A 7,088-nucleotide genomic window follows, 5' to 3' on the forward strand; every position below is an offset into this window, starting at 1 on the left:
CGAGCACCTGCCTGCTGCCTGTGAGCAGCCAGTGAGCAGCCAGTGAGCGGCCAGTGAGCGGCCAGTGAGCGGCCAGTGAGCAGCCAGTGAGCGGCCAGTGAGCAAATGCCCAATTTCAGCCCCGTGAAACAAATTTGGCACTTCTGGCCTCCAGAACTGTGAGACAATCAATTTTTGCTGTTTAAAACCACACCAAGTGTGTGGCGATTCGCTGTAGCAGTTGTGAGAAACCAGTACAGGCGCATCGGGCAGAGGCCCCAGCGGGGCTCCGTCCTCTGGGGCTGGCCCATATTCGGGGCTGTCCCATCAGAGCAGCATCCTGGCGAGCCCTCACCAGGTCCATCAGCATCCAAGCCCCAGACAGAAGGATGGCTTTGCCCCTGAGTCTCTCTCCCACAGGGTTGGGTTTGCAGCGTTAGCTGTGTAGGTGAGCATTTAGACACCTCTCTCTAACTCTAATTCCTGAAGTTTAATGTGAAACTGGGTGATTGGGCCCTTCCCTGGGACCCGGGGGAGGGGAAGCCCTGCCTCAAGTGCTGCCAGCTCACACCCCCAGCTTCCTCCAGCCTTGGGGCCTGGAGCCAGGCCTTGGGATCTTAAGGGAGAGAGGCCCAGTGGGTCCGGGAACGTGTCTGACCTTCCTCATCCTTTTCCTTTCCACAGAAAAATCCCTCTTCTCGTCAACCTCTGGCTGCCGAACCCTCAGCCTTGATGTCTGGGGTCTCCCTCCGAGGTGTGCACTATAATCGTTTTTCCCCAGGAAGACCCCAAACTCCTGACCCATGCAATTCAGCACACCATTGGTTTGGAGTCGCCCTTTCTGCAAACTGGAAACCTGCAACTCAGGGCGCCCCCGACAGGACCAGGGAAGACCAGCAGCTCTAAAGGGGCCATGGCCCCCTGGCCTTCGCTTCTGGAGGCTCTGCCACATCCTCAATGCCCCGTAGTCAGCTCAGTAAGGAGCCAGTGGGTTTCCCCTTCCTGTTCAGCTATTGGCTAAGGTGTTTTCTTTCTTCTGGTCTGCAAGGAGCAAAAGCAAGCCGTTTGCACACACAGATAACAATTAGAAAGCCTGGATTCAGAGCCACGCTGGTCAGAGCCAGCAGCTTCATGTTCGTCAGGGGACACAGAGCTCTGTCCCTATTGGGGTGAGGGGAGCTGAGGGCTCTGCTACCCTGCGTGCTTTCAAGGGTGCAGAAACTGGGCGGGAGGACCAGGGTCGCACATGAAAACATGCGGTTCGAAGGCCACGGAGAATGCAGAGCCAGGCCCTTCCTGTGTGCGTTGCTCTCTGAAACCCACAGACACGACTGGTTCGCAGCAGGGAGCACAATTGCACTGATTCATTGTGCCTCTGTCTGTGCCCCCATTCTCCAGATGTCTGTGCGCCTTCCAGCGAGGCTGTCTGCCAGATGGACGTGCTGTCACACACAACTTTTTGCTGCCAACTGTGTCTTGCGAGACTCGAGCACGGCCGTTAGAATTCCATTTGCTAAATGGCCGTAATCAAAGAAGCAGCCCCTAGTTATCCAGCAGTGAGCTTCAGAAAGAGATGAGTACACGAAACCGGGATGCGTGCGTGCAGCGATTTTTCTTTCTCTGCTAAAAATGTTAGCCCGTGAACATCTTACAGTGTGGGAGGAGATGCAGTCAATTAGTTAATTGCAGTTAATGACCTACAAGTGGTTTGTCTGTTGCTACTTCCCACCACGGCAAGGGGCCCTAGTCTCGGTGAGCAGGGCTGAGCGGACCCTGGTGAGGGAATGTGGGAGCCTCACCCTCGGGCTCCAAAGGGCCCGCCAGCAGCAGGAAGATGGGAGTGCTGTGTGGCTGGGAAAACGTGTGGGAGCACGGTCAACCTGGGCTGATGGGAGGACGACGGCCCGGCCGGCCCCCTGGCTATGGCTCAGAAGCACTCAAGGCAAGCCGTGCTGGCCTCCTGGCCGCGCCCGCAGAAGAGCCTGCTGTCTGACATGGCTGATTCTGCGTTGGGAAGTTCAAGGGGACCAGGCGAGAACGTCCTTGCCGATCCTGTCCTTGGGCGGCTGCCGCTGGCCCCACTGAGCCAGACTGGAAAGCAGCCAGAGCACTGGGTCCGAGGCCTGGCCTTGGTGTTGCCTGACTGACCCTGGCACGCTGGGGAAGCCAGGGGGCCTCTTGGAACCGCAGTCCCCTCCTCTCTGGAGCGGGATGCTACCGCGGACCTTGTTTGGGTTTTGCCAGGATGAAAGGAGAATGTGGAGGGCGGGGGTGGTTGTTATTACTGGCACGAAAAGAGCCATTTCCCTGCTCACGAACGTGGAAAATGGAAGGGTCTGGATGCCCAAGGACAAAGGCCTTCCTGAGCTGCCTCCAGGATTGTTGGAAGTGTGTTTTGGTTTCTCTGGGACTTCCAGAACAATGGGTTGGTTCTGTAGCTATTTTCAGCCCCAAAGGGTGCATTTGCGAAGGGCAAGGGGCCTGGAGGGATGTATACCGGGTCCCATCCTGCTGCCCAGAGAGGCCGGGCTCGGAGCTGGAAGCACAGGGCCACGACAGGGCCAGCCCCCAGCGGGGCCCAGCTCAAAGCCCCTGGGCTGATTTTCACCCATCAGCGGCCTCCAAGTCAGGAAAGGCTGAGTGGCGCCTTCCCCTTTCAAGTCACTGTGGTCTCAGCGCCCCAGCTGCCACACTCCCCGGCTCCCCAGACACACTGCTCCCACCCTGCAGGCCCTCCAAGGCAGTGAGCCCTGCTTTTAGCATCCCTGGGGCCACCACCACGGCTCCAGGTGAGGGGCAGGGGGCTGGGGAGGAGGCTTCTTCCCTCCTTTGCTCTCCAGGCTCGAGCCCTCAGCTCAGGGACTCAAAGCTCCGGTGTCATTTATCCACGAGCCTGGTGCCCCCACAGATGGGCCTAGGGCCTTTCACACGGGGCCCGGGGCCATGACACCTTGTCCCGTCTGTGCCTTCCCCAGGCACACCACCCAGGGGGGCCAGGGGCCCGGAGGAATCCAGTGAAGGCATGAGTGACTATGAGGCCCCGTCCCGCTCTTGAAAAGACAACTGCAGAAAGGAATGCCCAAGAATTTCTGACAGTTTACTTGGGAGGCCCCCAAATCCATCCCATCCTCTCTTGTTTCCAGCCGGGCCCCTCCCTCTCCATCTTTGCTCATCTCTTCTCTCCACCCAGACTCTGCCCGTTCCTCCTCTCCTCCTGCCCTCGGAGAACCAGCTGGGACTTCACCTCCTCCAAGGAGCCTTCCGGGCCCAGCCCCGCCACACATGGGGGTCACAGCACAGGAGCCCATTTTCTGTGGTCTCCCCGCTGGCCGGGACCTCCCGGAGATGAGGGACGGGTTCTAGAGCCCCTGACGCTTTCCGGCTGTGTGACCTTCTCTGTAAAGTGGGGACAGTACTCCCTGCCACACGGCATCGCGGTGAAATGCCTGGTGCATCGCAGGTGCCAACAGTGACCGCTGCCCGAGTGTCTGCAGGACAGGAGACCCTGCATGGGGGCCTCGGCCTGAGCTGGGGGCCTTGGCCTGAGCCGGGGGCACGCACCACCACCCGGAGGGGTTTCCGTTCCACGACGGAGATGGAAGCTGAGCCCACCGCACAGAGCGCGCACTGCCGCTGGGGCTTTCCTGCCTTCTGGGAAGTGGAACTTACCCCGGGAGCGAAAGTGCAGCTCAGGTTTCTGTTTCTGTTCTGTTGCAGAAGGGCTGCTTCCTGAAAACCGAAAGACACCCTGTCATATCCTTTCTCTCCGTGGAAAACAATGGGGTCAGAATTCCCACTCATGAACCCTTTCCTATTGGGACACCGGGCGGGTGTTCCTGGGAATTCCCTGCACCGGTTTGCACGGGGTCCCCAGGCCCTGGACAGCCCCTTTGCCTCAGGCTCCAGCTCCAGCTGGGACCGCTCCAGAGGAAGGCCAGGTCTGGATTCGCGTGCCACGCAAATGTCCCCAAAGGCCCTGCTCTGTGGCAACACCGATGCTGGAGGACTTTGTGCTCAGAGTCCACGTTTAGCCAGGCGACGGCCAGTCAGAGCAGTGTCTCACACACAGCAGGGCCCATAATTACCTGAATTAGGCTGAGGCCGGCCCTGTGGAATAATAGAGCCCGCAGGGCTGCAGAGGGAGGGGGGTGAAATGATGGAGGCTACGCTGGCCAGGGTGGGCTACAGGGTGACTGAGCGCTGGGCTGGGCCTGGAACACGGTGGCGGTCTGGGGGCCTGCGTGAGGGGAGGAGAGACCATGGCGGGCGGGGGAAGCCTGTGGCGGAGGCCCAGGTGTGGGAAGGAGCAGGGGCTGTGCTGGAGCCACAGAGAGGCCCGTGAGCTGGGAGCTGGGGGGGTACATTAGAGTCTAAATGGGCCAAGTGGGGCCACATCATGGGGGCCTTAAGTGGAGGCAGAGGGCAGGAGGGGCCTGAGGCTGTGTCTGCAAGGTGGGGTCACGTCACGAAGAAAGCTGGGCTTAGGGACTACTACTGACCTGACTGTTCCTGGGCCGGCCGGCAGGGCGAGGCTGCAGGGAGGCCACGAGGGTCCCCAGGAGAGAGGGTCCCCAGGAGAGTGGCTCTGGAGCCCTGGCGGTCACAGTGGGGTGTGTGGGCTGGCGGCCAGACTCCAACTAGGCTGCGCTGGGCTGAGAGGCTGCGCAGGCCGAGGCAGACACAGGGGCATCAGGCAGGGGAGCACGTCTGGTGCGGGAGAGCACATGAGTCTGGTGCTGGAGACGCGAGATGATCACACGTGTTTCTCACCTGTGCAAACACCTAAGCACGTGCACACTGGGCCCTAGGTGGGTGTAACGGAGTGTCCTCCGCCCACTCAGGGTAAGCGGCGCCACATCCACTCACATTGTGGAGCTGCCCTCACACACTGTGGGCCCAGGGCCAGAATAATTTTAGGACCATATAACTGTTAAGGAGCTGACATTACATTCGGCCCCTTGAAGGCAACCGCGAGGCTGGTGTGGCCCCCAGTGAAAATGAGTTTGACACCCCTGAAAGGCCGGCAGGCCCAGCCTCCTTAGAAAGTTCCCCAACTATCTTCCAGGGCCAGCGAGATTCTTGGGCACCCCTCCACTCCAAGTGTCTTGTCCAAGACTTTTTTTAAAAGATTTTTAAAAATTTATTTATTTTTAGAGAGGGAAGGGAGGGAGAAAGAGAGAGAAACATCAATGTGCAGTTGCTGGGGGCTGTGGCCTGCAACCCAGGCATGTGCCCTGGCTGGGAATTGAACCTGTGATGCTTTGGTTCGCAGCCCACGCTCAATCCACTGAGCTATGCCAGCCAGGTCCAAGACTTTTTTTGAACCATATGCAGTGTTCTCCCCAAGACAAGTTCTAGTCCATGGGTCTTCCCATCTCTTTGCGTTTCCTGTGGTATGTCCGTGACTCGAATACAGCTCTAACTCGGGCAGACAGGGGTCAGTAATGCCTGTGCTGGCCATGCCAGTACCGCCTGAAAGACATTCTCAGGTCCCAGCTGGACACAGCCTCTTTCTTCACACCCCTCCAGTGTGAAGGGAGTGACTCGTCAACTCCCTTCACAGCTGGGTGTTTTGTGGCAGGGGTTGACCATGAACTTGCAAAAGTGATGCAACATGTCCTGTTTCTCATAATGATCCACCAGGCTGGGAACCTCCAGCACAGGACACTCAGCGATGCGTCATGGCCCCCTGGGGAACTCACCGATCCCTGGCGTGGGGCACAGGAAGAAGGCTCAGGTGTAGTGCTCCCGAGTGTGTGCAGCGGTGGAGGGTGGAGGTGGAGGGCGGAGGCGGGGAGGCAGCCGGCTGAGAAAGGCTCCTCTCGCCCTGCGGCTTCTCAGCTGCTGGGGCGGGTGGGATGAACGGAGTCTGTGCAGTAGGCAGGCTGGGCGTGGTCAGTGTGGGAGGGGTTCCTGGGGAGGACCCCTGGGCTCCCCACAGCTTTTCCCTGAGCCCTGAGGGCCTAGACTCTCCACCCTACGGTGTCTCCCGGGCTGTCCTCTGAGCCGTCGCATCCCACAGTAACCACCCACACGTGAACCCCAGCACAAGGTGGCAATGACACCATCCTGGGACTCGCAGGGATGGGGGCGTTTCTTTCCCCTGAGGCTCTGGCAGGTGGCCCAACCCATCCCCCGCATCCGGAGGACAGGTGGGCATTCCCAAGGAACATGCTCAGGCCGTGAACCTGTGGGAGGTGAACCAGAACAGAAGCTCAACCAAGAGCACCTCCAAAGCTCGGAGAATGGAGGGAAGGGAGGGGACTCCCTCGGTCCCCACGGTCCCATTTCATAGCGGAGGACACTGAGGTGCAGAAAGGTGAAGTCGCTTGCTCAAGGCCACCCAGTCAGTGGGTGTGCGGCTGTGTGATTCTGGTGCCATGATATGGACCAACCAACAGGGGCACTTCAAGCCATGCCTGAGTTCCCAGAACTGAGATGGCCTCAGCGTGACTTTCTGTTTCTGAAACTGTTACCAAATCCAGCCAAGTGGAAAGTCTGGCCCCTGTCCCCTCCCAGGCCTCCCCACCCTGTTAAGCCAGGTCTGATGTGGCCACCCCAGCCCTCAGCCAGGCGGCCAGTGCCGGGTCGGCTCCCCTTGGGAGCGCTCCTGAAGCCGTTGTCTGGGGCTCCTCCCGAGTGCGGGGGCGGCTGAGCCTGGGCGGCCGAGATGCACGCGTGCGGTGTCCTGAGAGGACAAAAAGGGGGTTTCCCTGGATTCCCCGAGCGCAGGGTCTTTCGCTGCCTGGCTCTCTCTGCCCAGCACCCAACCCCCACCTCCGGGAACTCTCTCAAGGTCAGGGGGCCCGGACCCTGAGCCGGCCGTGGGCGGCGAGCTTCCCGGGACTGTCCAGTGTGACAGGGCTTCCCCCACAGAACAGCCGATGAGGTCATCTGCCTTTTCAGGCTGAGCTGTGATCCCCCTCCGGCTGCAGAGCAGCCCGGGAGATATCCTGCATGACTCATCGGTGGGGGTGGGCCCCGCACACACCAGGGCTTCCGGCCCTCGGGAGCCACCAGACACAGAGGGCCATTGTGTGCCTGGAAGCCTCGGTGGGCGCTGCGGGCTCAATGGGGTCATTTGTGTCTTCTCCCGGGTTATCCGTACA

Source organism: Phyllostomus discolor, chromosome 6, assembly GCF_004126475.2.
Source record: "Phyllostomus discolor isolate MPI-MPIP mPhyDis1 chromosome 6, mPhyDis1.pri.v3, whole genome shotgun sequence".
NCBI lineage: Eukaryota > Metazoa > Chordata > Mammalia > Chiroptera > Phyllostomidae > Phyllostomus > Phyllostomus discolor.